Genomic DNA, 12,182 nt, shown 5'->3' on the forward strand with positions numbered 1-12,182 from the left:
TCTATCATTGCTTCTTCGACGTACAGATTGAACAGAACCGGCGAAAGATTACATCCCTATCTTACAGCCTTTTTAACCCGATATTCTTTTTGTATTATGTTATGATGTTGTTGCTCCATTAAAGTAAGCTTTACATATAGATACGCAGAGGGAAAGAGAGAGAGAGAGAGAGAGAGAGAGAGAGAGAGAGAGGGAGAGAGGTAGGAAATTTACCGTCGTGTATAAATCAGAGAGATGAAATTTACTGATTATGATGATGAATAGAGACATGGGAAAAATTGTACATAATTTGTTAATGTTGTGTGCGCACACGTGATATGAAATTAAATAATGAGGCACGGCCCTATTACAGAGTTGAAATGTTCTACAGTATATATATATATATATATATATATATATATATATATGTATATATATATGTGTGTGTGTGTGTGTGTGTGTGTGTGTGTGTGTGTGTGTGTGTGTGTGTTTTGTGTGGTTGTGGGTTTTTTTTGTGTGTGTTTGTGTAAAGACAGGAACTGTAGCAACTTGCAATGAAACCGAAACATTTTGCCCCAAAACTGTAATAACTTTCCAAAACCGTATCAGTATATTTCCTAAAAGTGTATTAACTTGCTCCAAAACCATATCCAGTTGTCTGAAAACTGTACTAGCTTTCCACCCAAAACTGCACCATTATGCCGCCAACATTCTATGAGTTTGCTCTGAAAGTGTAGCAACATGTCCACTGAAACAGTATCATCTTTTGCTAATCTGCATCAACTTGACGTAAAACTGTGCCAACATTCCCTGAAACTGATTTTGTACATGCACCTTCCACACATACACACACAGACACACACATACAAGCACACACACACACACACACACACACACACACACACACACACACACACACAACATTATAATCGATCTCTGTAAATGCTGTACTACTACACACTGAATTTCATCTCACATGTGTGCGTACAATATAAATAATATTCATTAGGACACTAACATTATATCATGCAGCCGAAAGTACATATAACATACCAAGAGGAACTCTTTTCCGCTTTATTAAAATATTGAAAAGCGAAGGAAATTTAAATATTGATGACATTGTTAATGTACCAATCAATCTGGAAAAGGACCTTGCGGATCATTGTAACGAGATAGAGAAGAAATTATTTAACCTGTTCAGCAAGGATGTACTAAGAGTTCCGTTTCTGCTTGCTCAGGCCAACAATATACCAAATCCCTGCAACAGGGAAATTCAGTCAACCGGACGTATGTGATTCCAGAAATATCGAAAGAAGAACCACTCCATATCTTTAGGAGCATCTGAGTCAACATCATTGGCCAGAGTGCGTGGGTACAACAAAGAAAGTGTGTTTCAGTTTTTTGGTAATTTAGGAGGAGCGTTCCAACGATTAGACTACAAAACCTGACATAATTTGCGATTGCGATGGGACAGAACTAACTGTTGTACAGTGAAAACAGGTCAATGTCGTAGCAGAAAACGGAAGAAGCAAGTAGCTTCCCTTTCTTCAGCTAAGCTCGAAAGCTCAGTCACCGTCGTTTGCATGAGTGCGGCTCGAAATTGTGTTCCGTCGCTCCTGATATTTCCAAGACTATTTATAGAGAATGAGCTTATAGTCAGAGCACCCCTTGGATCGATATTTGACTGCCATAGATCTGGGAGGATCCAGATGGACTTGCTAAAAAAATTGTTTAAATGTTTTGTAGCACCTACCAGACCATGTGCATGAGACCCAGTCGACTTAATACTTCGTGGTTATTATGCGCATTCTAGAAATTTGGATGCCACTATTTACCCAGAGGAACATCACGTTTCATTTGTGTAACTCCTTCCAGTTCTCATGAATTGCAGCCATTATATGCTAAAGCGCCAAAGAAATTGGTATAGACATGCTTGTCCAAATACAGAGATGTGTAAACAGCCAGAATACGGCGCTACGGTTGGCAACGCCTATGTAAGACAACAAGTGTCTGGCGCAGTTGTTAGATCGGTTACTGCTGCCACAGTGGCGGGTTATCAGGATTTAAGTGAGTTACAGTTGGCGCACGAACGATGTCACACTGCGTTTCCGAGGTACGGATGAAGTGGGATATTCCCGTACGACCTTCTCTCGAGTGTACCGTGAATATCAGGAATCCGGTGAAACATCAAATCTCCGACATCACTGTGTCCGGAAAAAGATCCTGCGAGAAAGGTACCAACGAAGACGGAAGACAATCTTTCAACGAGACAAGTGCAACCGTTCCGAAAATTGCTGGGTCATCGACAAGTGTCAGCTTGCGAAACATTCCATGGAACGTCATCGATAAGGGCTTTCGGAGCCAAAGACACACTCGTGTACCCTTGATGACTGCACGACACAATGCTTTACTTCTAGCATGGGCCCGTCAACACCGACATTGGACTGTTGATGACTGGAAACATGTTGCCTGGTCGGACGAGTCTGGTTTGAAATTGTATCAAGCAGATGGACGTGTACGAGTATAGAGACAGTGTCATGAATCCATTGACCCTCTATGTCAGCAAGGGGCTATTGAAGTTGATGGAGGGTCTGTAATGGTGCGGGGCGTGTGCAGTTGGAATGATATGGGACCCCTGATACCTCTAGACACGCCTCTGACAGGCGACACGTACGTAAGCATCCTGTCTGATCACCTGCATCCATTCATGTCAGTTGTGCATTCCAATGGACTTGGACAATTCCAGCAGGATAATGCGACACCCTTCACGTCCAGAATTGCTATAGAGTGGCTCAAGGAAAACTCTTATGATTTTAAACACTCCGCGGGCACGAAAATCATTGAGCATATCTGCGATGTCTGGCAGCGTCCTGCTCAGAAGAGACCTCCATCCCCTCGTACTCTCAAGGATTTATGGACAGCCCAGCAAGATTCATGGTGTCAGTTCCCTCCAGCACTACTTCAGATATTAGTCTAGTCCATGCGACGTTATGTTGCAGCATTTCTGCCTGTACGCGTTGCCCCTACACTATGTTAGGCAGGTGTACCAATTTCTTTGGCTCTTCTGTGTATGTTTCATCTACATATCCGCAGAGAACTTTCTAATGTGCCGAAATTCGGACAAAGTTGACCAATCGCTGAGACGCTGTACGACCGGTTACGAACTACCAGATTCCTAGCTTTTGGTACAGGTTATATTAAAGCAGCAAGAATTGAAACTGCCATACATTTATTTAGGGAAGCCGATATTTGTCCTTTCAACAGCATTATATTTGATAGCATTAGTTGCTAGAGGAGCCCATTGACAAGGAAACAACCAACAACAAAGATAGTGGCTATAATTCTAAATAGTCACAAGCATAGCTCAATCAAGCCTGGTCCCCCACCTAGGTCCAACTGCAACGAACATGAGAGGTCCAAATGCTTTGTCAGAAAAATTAGTTACGTTCATTCAAAACAATAATGAGCTGCAGCAGTCAAGATACTACATTGCAGATAAACCTACTTACACTAAAAGCAAACTTTTCGCAAACAAAAGAGGGACTTGGAATCGAAGACAAACTGCCGTGAAACAATCACCTGCTCTGAAGGTGACACAGAAACAGTAGTGAAATTTCGTCTGAGGAGAACACCGAATGTATCTAGTGTAAGAAGTTATTGTCAAAAAGAGTTAATGGTGTCCCCTCAAATGCCAAACATGCTAGTTGTGGACTTTTGGACAGTGTGCTGGACACCCAGTAAATCAGTTCAGCTGTGGAATGCGTGTGGAAAAAATAATGTAGTATTCAAGTCAAAATATTAATTAAAACTGCTGAGATGTGATTATTACTCTGACTGTTGACGATAACGTCCTAATAGAATAATTATTTAAAGTGTTTGAATGTGTGTGAATTCCGAAGGGACCAAGCTGGCGTGGTCATCGCTCCCTATATTTACTCAGTATTTAATGTAACTTATGCTAAGAACACCACACACACCCATGCCCGAGGGAGGACTCGAACCTCTGGGAAGGCGTTGGGTGGGGGGGGGGGGGAGGGTTTTTCCGCGCATCCGTGACATGGCGCCTGTAACCGTGTGGCCACTCCGTGCAGCTAACGTATTTAAATGTTACAATGCTTACTTACTTCAAACACCTATTAACCCAAATTTGTTGATATTAAATTTCTTCCAGTAAGGTCTGTAGTATTTCATATTAGGGTCAACATGCGCCAGCTTTGAACAACTGAACCGCTATAATATGGTTTACTGCAGTTAAAATTACTGTTTCTTTTGTGTTTTGAATGTGGTATTTGCAAGCTACTGGGAAATGTTTCTGTCAATTACCACTATCATGTTTCAAAAAAGTGCATTAAATTATGTAGATACGAAACGTATTCAACATTATGGCATTTTACCTCCACAGCAAAGTGAAGGGAACCTGGCAATCCTAGGAGATACTTTAAGAAAGCCAAAGGCATGTAACCTGTCTACGTCGGAGCCAACGTCTAGCTGCATTAATAACCTCCCAACAACCATGCAGGAGGAACAGCCCAGTAAAATTTTCTGAACTCCTCTCGGGTGAGTCCTTATGTTGTCATGGAGAAGAAGATGTTTGTATTTTTGTTGTGACGAACACACTGAAGTCGCTTCTTCAATTTCCTGGTGCTAACACAATACACTTCAGAGACGATGGTCGCACCATGAGGGGGGACATCAAACAGAGTAACGTCTTCCGAGTTGGCGCCCAAACTATCGTACATGTCACACACCAAACGCCACTGGGTCGTAAGTGTACAATGGGTGAACCACTGCGAGTACACTGTGTTACAAAAAACAAAAAGCTTGTAGAAAGCTTTGCCATAAGGTTGAGTCCCATTTCTGAACCTTCTTGCAAAATAGTCCATCAGTTTGCTGTTAACAGTGTGTAGCTCATATTTTTTCATTAAATTTCAAGCACATCACAAATTTCACATCTGCCCTACCACGACAGTAGCTAAGAAACCCCTCTTAAATCATTTGCATTTTATACTATTCCACGACTTATCAAATTCAAATATGGTATTTTGGCAGTTAGGATTCGATCTTTAAAATTATATGAATTTTTATAAAAACCCATTCTGGTGTAATATAAGTAAGAACAGAAACTACACCAATGAGAATAAAAGATAATAGAGAAATCTTGCTGCATTCTTGTCATATTCGTACAATATCAGATACCTGAATGTTCCTCAGGTAGAAAGGCGTTTATCGGTATAAATTTCATCACTTTACAGCTGCAACACTGAGACTTCAAAAATTGTTTTCAAACACACTGCATGCAAGTGACGTCCGGTAAGTAATATAATACCTTTTTTTCAGTGCCAATTTCAGTTGAAAAAATGCCATATTTGTTGTGAGACTTCGCTTCAGCCCTTATAGTCTCATGAATTTCCGATGGGTGGGAGCGCTGTAAGTATCTTTTAAAACAGTGTCTGTCACGGAAGTTCGCTCCAAGCAGAGAGCTGTCACTGACTTCGTTCTGGCGGTGAACCAGAGCACCGCGGACACTCAAAGGCGCTTGCAGAATATCTGCGAAGACCTGAAGGTGAACAGCAGCACGCCGAGTCGTTGGACGAACCAGCTGTCATCATCGCAGCTAGTTCGCGAAAACCTTTCCGATCTCCTCCGGCCATCCACAGCTGTAATTTCGGCAATATTCGAACGTACGGACACTCTGATTGGAAGCGGTATGGATCAAAATCAAGCACCTCGCTCTACAAGTAGACGTTTCTGTTGCTCTGTAGTGCTGACACACTTGTCCTCCTGTTGGGATACCCAAAAGTTTGTGCCCCCTGGGTTCCTCGCCGCCTAACACAAGACCATAAAAAGAAACAAAGGACCACCTGTGTGGAATTGCTTGTACGGTAAGAGTTGCGATTGCGACAGTTAATGTCGATCATCATCTCAAGCGATGCAAAAAGGATTAATCGCTTTGCACCGGAAACAAATAGCGTAAGTAGGCTGTTTAGGTTTTCTTATTGGTAACGCCACGTAGCGCTCTGTATGAAAAATCACTGGCTGTGCTGTGTGCAGTCTGTGGCTAGTTTGCATTGTTGTCTGCCATCGTAGGGTTGGGCAGATAGATGTGAATAGCGCGTAGCGTTGAGCAGTTGGAGGTGAGCCGCCAGCAGTGGTGGATGTGGGGAGAGTGATGGCGGAGTTTTGAAATTTGTAAGACTGGATGTCATGATCTGCTATATACATTATGACTTTTGAACACTATTAAGGTAAATACATTGTTTTTTCTCTATCAAACCTTTCATTTGATAACTATGCCTGTCAGTAGTTAGTGCCTTCAGTAGTTGTAATCTTTTATTTTGCTGGCAGTAGTGGCGCTCGCTGTATTGCAGTAGTTCGAGTAACGAAGATTTTTGGTGAGGTAAGTGATTTGTGAAAGGTATAGGTTAATGTTAGTCAGGGCCATTCTTTTGTAGGGATTTTTGAAAGTCAATTGCGTTGCGCTAAAAATATGGTGTGTCACTTTAAGCACAGTCTTGTACAATTCTTCTAAGGGGACGTTTCAATAGGTAATGCATAGGGTACTGCCACACCGCCCATCCTCTGAAGAGTAGGTTCAAAGCCACACCCTTAGCCAGTAAGGTAATGGTGACGGTCTTCTGGTACTCCGAAGGCGTTACTCTGTTTGATGTCCTCCCTCATGGTGCAACCATCGTCTCTGAAGTGTATTGTGTTAGCACCAGGAAATTGAAGAAGCCACTTCAGTGTGTTCGTGACAACAAAAATACAAACACCTTTTTCCCCATGACATTACAAGGGCTCACCTGAGAGGAGTTCAGAAAATTTTACTGGGCCTGTTCCTCCTGCATGGTTGTTGCGAAGTTATTAATGCAGCTAGACGTTGGCTCCGACGTAGACAGGTAGAGGGGTGGTACCATGAGGGTATACAGGCCCTCCCAATAAGGTGACTCAAGATCGTCGCCATAAACGGAGACTGTGTTGAAGAAAATTGTTTTGTAGCCAGAAGAGTGAGGAATAATGTGGTATATTGGAATCTTGAATAAAAACAATCTACTCCCAGAATAAAATGTGCTGCATTCCTTATTGAACGCCACTCGTGCATCAGATGAAACATTGTTTTACAGGGCGTTCCAGGGAAAATGGTCATTAATCAGGGATATGATACGAGTGATCACTGGAAGAAAAGAGTCCAGTAAATACGAGCTATAAGATGCATACGTTAAGAACTATGACTACTAATTCATTATAAGGTAAGTGTTTCGCAGTATCGGTAGCCTAGACGAAGATGTGGTTCATATTTCTCAAGGTATGCATTTTAGATACCAGGTTTACCGAACATTTTTGCTTCAAATGGTCGCTCATGTCATATCCATTACGTCTGAAATCAAATGGTTCTGAGCACTATGGGACTTAACTTTTGAGGTCGTCAGTCCCCTAGAACTTAGAACTACTTAAACGTAACCAAGAAAAGGACATCACACACATCCATGCCCGAGACAGGATTCGAACCTGCGACCGTAGCGGTCACGCGGTTCCAGACTCTAGCGCCGAGAACCGCTCGGCCTCTCCGGCCGGCCATGACAACTGAAAAATGGCTCTGAGCACTATGGGACTCAACTGCTGAGGTCATTAGTCCCCTAGAACTTAGAACTAGTTAAACCTAACTAACCTAAGGACATCACAAACATCCATGCCCGAGGCAGGATTCGAAGCTGCGACCGTAGCGGTCTTGCGGTTCCAGACTGCAGCGCCTTTAACCGCACGGCCACTTCGGCCGGCTCATGACGACTGACTATTCCCATTGGGACACCCCGTATAGTGAGAGCAATGGTCTGAGAACGGGTTCTAATGACATATTTCCATTGTAGAAATACAGCATTTCAATTGAGTAACGCAGATTACCTGTCAGTACTTGTATGTACGAAGTGACATCGAAAAGAAGGCAATCCATTATTACGCCAGGTCAAGGAACGTTCGTTCTAATTCATCAACGATCTGAACGTTCTACCAACTGTTTAATTCCTTGACTGTGGAAATACGCCTCTCGGTGATAGACTCGTTCCAGAACCCCAATGTGTACGTGCTCATCAAAGGAGAACCTCCTACTCCTCGACATGTTCTTTAATCTTACCGACTGCGCGGACGCTCTCGTCCGTGGTCCTTGCCGGTGGACGTCCTACCTGATCACCGTCACCAACGACCGTGCTGCCTTGGTGAAGTTGGTAGAATTCGACTATGGCTGGACGTGACGCTGCAGTTGGTCCATCTACCGCCAGATTTGCTCGCTGTGTCTGTGTGTATTTTTACACGTCTTGTCTACAAGAATGAAGCTGTCCCGTGTACTTCAACTTTGGCGTACATTTCCACTTGATGCGGCGTTTCACTCCCACGGTGTAATGCAGCTGTATCTGCGTACATACTGCGCAAGCCGCAGTACGGTTCATGGCGGAGGGCACCCCGTTCCATTACTATACACGGTGAGTCACCTAACGTTACCGCTGGATATATTTCGCTAACCACATCAAATACTGACTAACCTATTCCACAGACCGAACGTGAGGAGAGGGGCTAGTGTAATTGTTTAATACAAACCATAAAAAAATGCACGGAAGTATGTTTTTTAATACAAACCTACGTTCTTTTTAATGGAACCACGTCAATTTTGTTAACACATCTGAACATATAAACAAATACGTAATCAGTGCCGTTTGTTGCATTGTAAAATGTTAATTACATCCGGAGATATTGTAACCTAAAGTTGACGCTTGAGTACCACTCCTGAGTATACTCTTGTCAGCTGAACACTCACCGTCGAGTAGCACGAAATGGGTTTTATTACTTGAAAAGTATGAAAGCCACTCACATATCTGGGAACCTAAACCGTATGCTAGGAGCCTCGTGAATCGTGTTAAATGCTTTCCGAAAATAGAGTAACGTGGAAAATACCTGTTGCCCACTATACATCGCAGCAGACCAGCGTTTACACAAAACTCGGAACATGTACTCTTGTAACCACTCTCGCATTTCTCTCAGTGTTAGAGAAATAGTTCAGTAATTCTTCCATTGAAATTAATTTTTAATTAGCATTATTTGAGATATTTAATTAAAATTTTAATTAAAAGGAAAAAAATGACTAAAAAGATAAACTTATAACAGAACAACCTTAAATGGGTAGTTAGCTTAGTGCTACTCCCATTACTTTTCCGATTCCAGTTGTTTGATTGCTGTTATTACTGTTCTTCCGTAATTCCGTGTTGTGTAGATTAAAGAACCGAAAATATAGCAAGTTACTTAGAAAAATGTATTGATAAATTTACGATAGTACTACCTGTGACAAGTTGGTGTAATTTTGATCATCGAAAGATAGAGTTTCTGTTGTGTACATAGTACAGCGTATTCAGAGCGTACACAACTTTCCCACCAGTGCGCGCCCCGCTAAGCACAACAGCGCAGGCGCAGCGCTCGTCCGTCTCCGCACTACGAGATAGCGCTGCCTTAGAGACGGACCAAATTCTGCTTCCGCCGATCCGCGTATTAATATGTAACGCAGCCAATGAGATTGCTGCTAACGTAGAACCTTTTCTCCTCGTGGATCACACTCGCGCAGTGATACATGAACGCGCGACGTATTATAACGAGTGTACAGACCTCCGATTAGTCAGTCGGCATTAGTCTGTACGGGTCTGCATTTGTCTGCACCAGTCTGCATTAGTCTGTACCAGTCTATAGTCAAGCTTCAGTCTGCACCTAATAATATTAGCATATTCCTGTACATAGCCATGAAGATAAATGTGTAGACACTTTGTCAAGTATCAGAGATATGTGAGAATAAGATTTACGTACCAAGACCAAAGGAACTTCAGATTGTCAATTGTAAACAGCATCCAGAATCAAGTTAAGTAATGTTTATGCCTATTATTATTTTGATAAGTGTGTTTTGAAGATTAATCCAGTTCTGTTTAAAGTTGGTCACCGTCAATCTGCTACTCTAAGCGTGCAAGTGGCATTTCTATCGTCTGACCTAACGGCAGAAGATAAACACGCCACGATAAGACCACGAGACATATTGCTGACACTCGCCTACTTCGTCTGAGCGACAAGTCAAATAATCTGATGGTGTGTGTACCGAAGGTCTTACAGTACGCACACCACAGTTACAAAGACTTGAATTTATTTAAAGAGAGAGAAAAACTGATTCAGTACTGATTAAATCTGAAGATTTGTGGTATTTGATATTAAATGGAATAATCAAGTGAAAAGTAAAAGGTGAAATTAACTGCATTTTACTGTCAATATTTGCAAAAGTTATCAGTATCAGTATCAATAGCAGTATAAAGTTTTAGTACTGCAGACTTTTAGAATCTCTGATCAAAGGTAAACTTTGAGCTAGCTCGAACATTTTGATAACTCATTAATGAATATTTATTGACCTAACTAAAGAACCAAAAAACAGGAAAGACAATAAACTAAGCAAACGTATAATTAAAAATCAGACTCAGGAGTGCAGGTGAGATAATTACGTCAGCAAAAACTGTTCTGCAGCACATTTAATAAACATTTCATTAGTATCTCACGCAGTGACTATAAAATATTTACATTAAATTTAAACGAGCTGTGTTTTCTTAAAGCGAGGTGTTGGTTCTTAAATTGTGTTCTTGTAACTGACCAGAGCATAATAACTGAATTTAACCTTCGCGCTGTGTTATTCAACTACACGAAAGTAAGAGATAACATACTCCGGTAACACTATGTACGATTTACGTCGAGATCTGCATTCACGACGGCGCCACACCCCAAGAGGACCACATATTAATACATCTTCAGTCAAGACAAGACCACGGAAACCCAGCACGACCTTCACTCTATTCTTACACTGTGCACTCTTGTTACACAATACTCTTAGCGTTTGGCGACGTGTATAACTTATTTTCTGAGGTTCCTCCGTCCAATTCCAAAAACAATTGCAAATATCGGAATTTTGCTTATTATGGTTACCTATTATGAAAGGACACATACAGAATTAAATTTTTTTAAGTTATTTGGAGTATGCGAGATTTAGTACACAGAGCAGCCACCTGTGTCAGCAGTACTGTAACCCCGCTGCACATCAACGGAATCGAGGTATGTCAAGACAGCTCCGACAAAACACACACTTCCGTTACCTTGTTTATATATAACGCCACGACAACCCAGCAGATGGGTCGCAGGCATCATCCATAAAATATAGTAGAAGTAACTGTGACTGTTCACATTGCCGGATGTGAGAGGCAGTGGTGATGGTCTTGTGTACACAGTGACAACGTATGATAGAATTTGAAGTGCCGGAATTTTGTTTTCGAGCTATTCAGTAAAGACGGGCGCAGTGTCACATTACACCAATGGCGTCTTTTTGAAACGGTATGCAGTGATGTTATGTGAGCACAATAGTCTCCCATCTGCTTTTAGCTTCTGAATCCTTTTAGGTGGTACTTCTCACTAAGTTGTCATCACAAGGATTAGTGCACGTCTATCCACTGCTCCAACTAAGGAATAATTACTGGCACCATCGGGATTCGAACGATGGTCCACCAAATTGCAAATCTGACACGCTGACTTCTGAGCTACAGAGCGGACTGTCAATTCTGAAGGTACGAGAAATAGTCCCCTTTACTTAGAAAACACAAAACCAGCACTTTGCAATCGTTTTCCAACTGTAAATTTACGCCAATGGTAGTGAAAGAGGTAACGGCCTTGCCGCAGTGGATACACCGGTTCCCGCCAGATCACCGAAGTTAAGCGCTGTGGGGCGTGGCCAGCACTTGGATGGGTGACCATCCGGGCCGCTATGTGCTGTTGCTATTCTTCGTGGTGCACTCAGCCTCGTGATGGGAATTGAGGAGCTACTCGACCGAATAGTAGCGGCTCCGTTCACAGAAAACCATCACAACAACCGGGAGAGCGGTCGGCTGACGACGCGCCCTTCCTATCCTCATCGTCAGCTGAGGATGACACGGCGGTCGGATGGCCCCGATAGACGACTTGTGGCCTGAAGACGGAGTGCTTTTAGTTGAAAAAGAACGAGATTGTACCAACCGCCGTCACAATGTGGGATAGTTGTGTGTCTACTCCTGAGATCCAAAGCTCACTCTTTTATAATGCGAATTTACTTCTACAATGTAATGAAATAACTCATGCAACGGATAACGTCTTATTAACTCCTACCTTTA

General features: G+C 42.3%; 1 pseudogene; it reads left to right on the forward strand.

Annotated features, from left to right (window-relative positions):
- The first annotated feature begins 11,696 nt into the window (after window positions 1-11,696).
- LOC126189930 (5S ribosomal RNA) lies at window positions 11,697-11,814 on the forward strand (annotated as a pseudogene).
- Window positions 11,815-12,182: the final 368 nt, after the last annotated feature.

Source organism: Schistocerca cancellata, chromosome 5, assembly GCF_023864275.1.
Source record: "Schistocerca cancellata isolate TAMUIC-IGC-003103 chromosome 5, iqSchCanc2.1, whole genome shotgun sequence".
Lineage (NCBI taxonomy): Eukaryota > Metazoa > Arthropoda > Insecta > Orthoptera > Acrididae > Schistocerca > Schistocerca cancellata.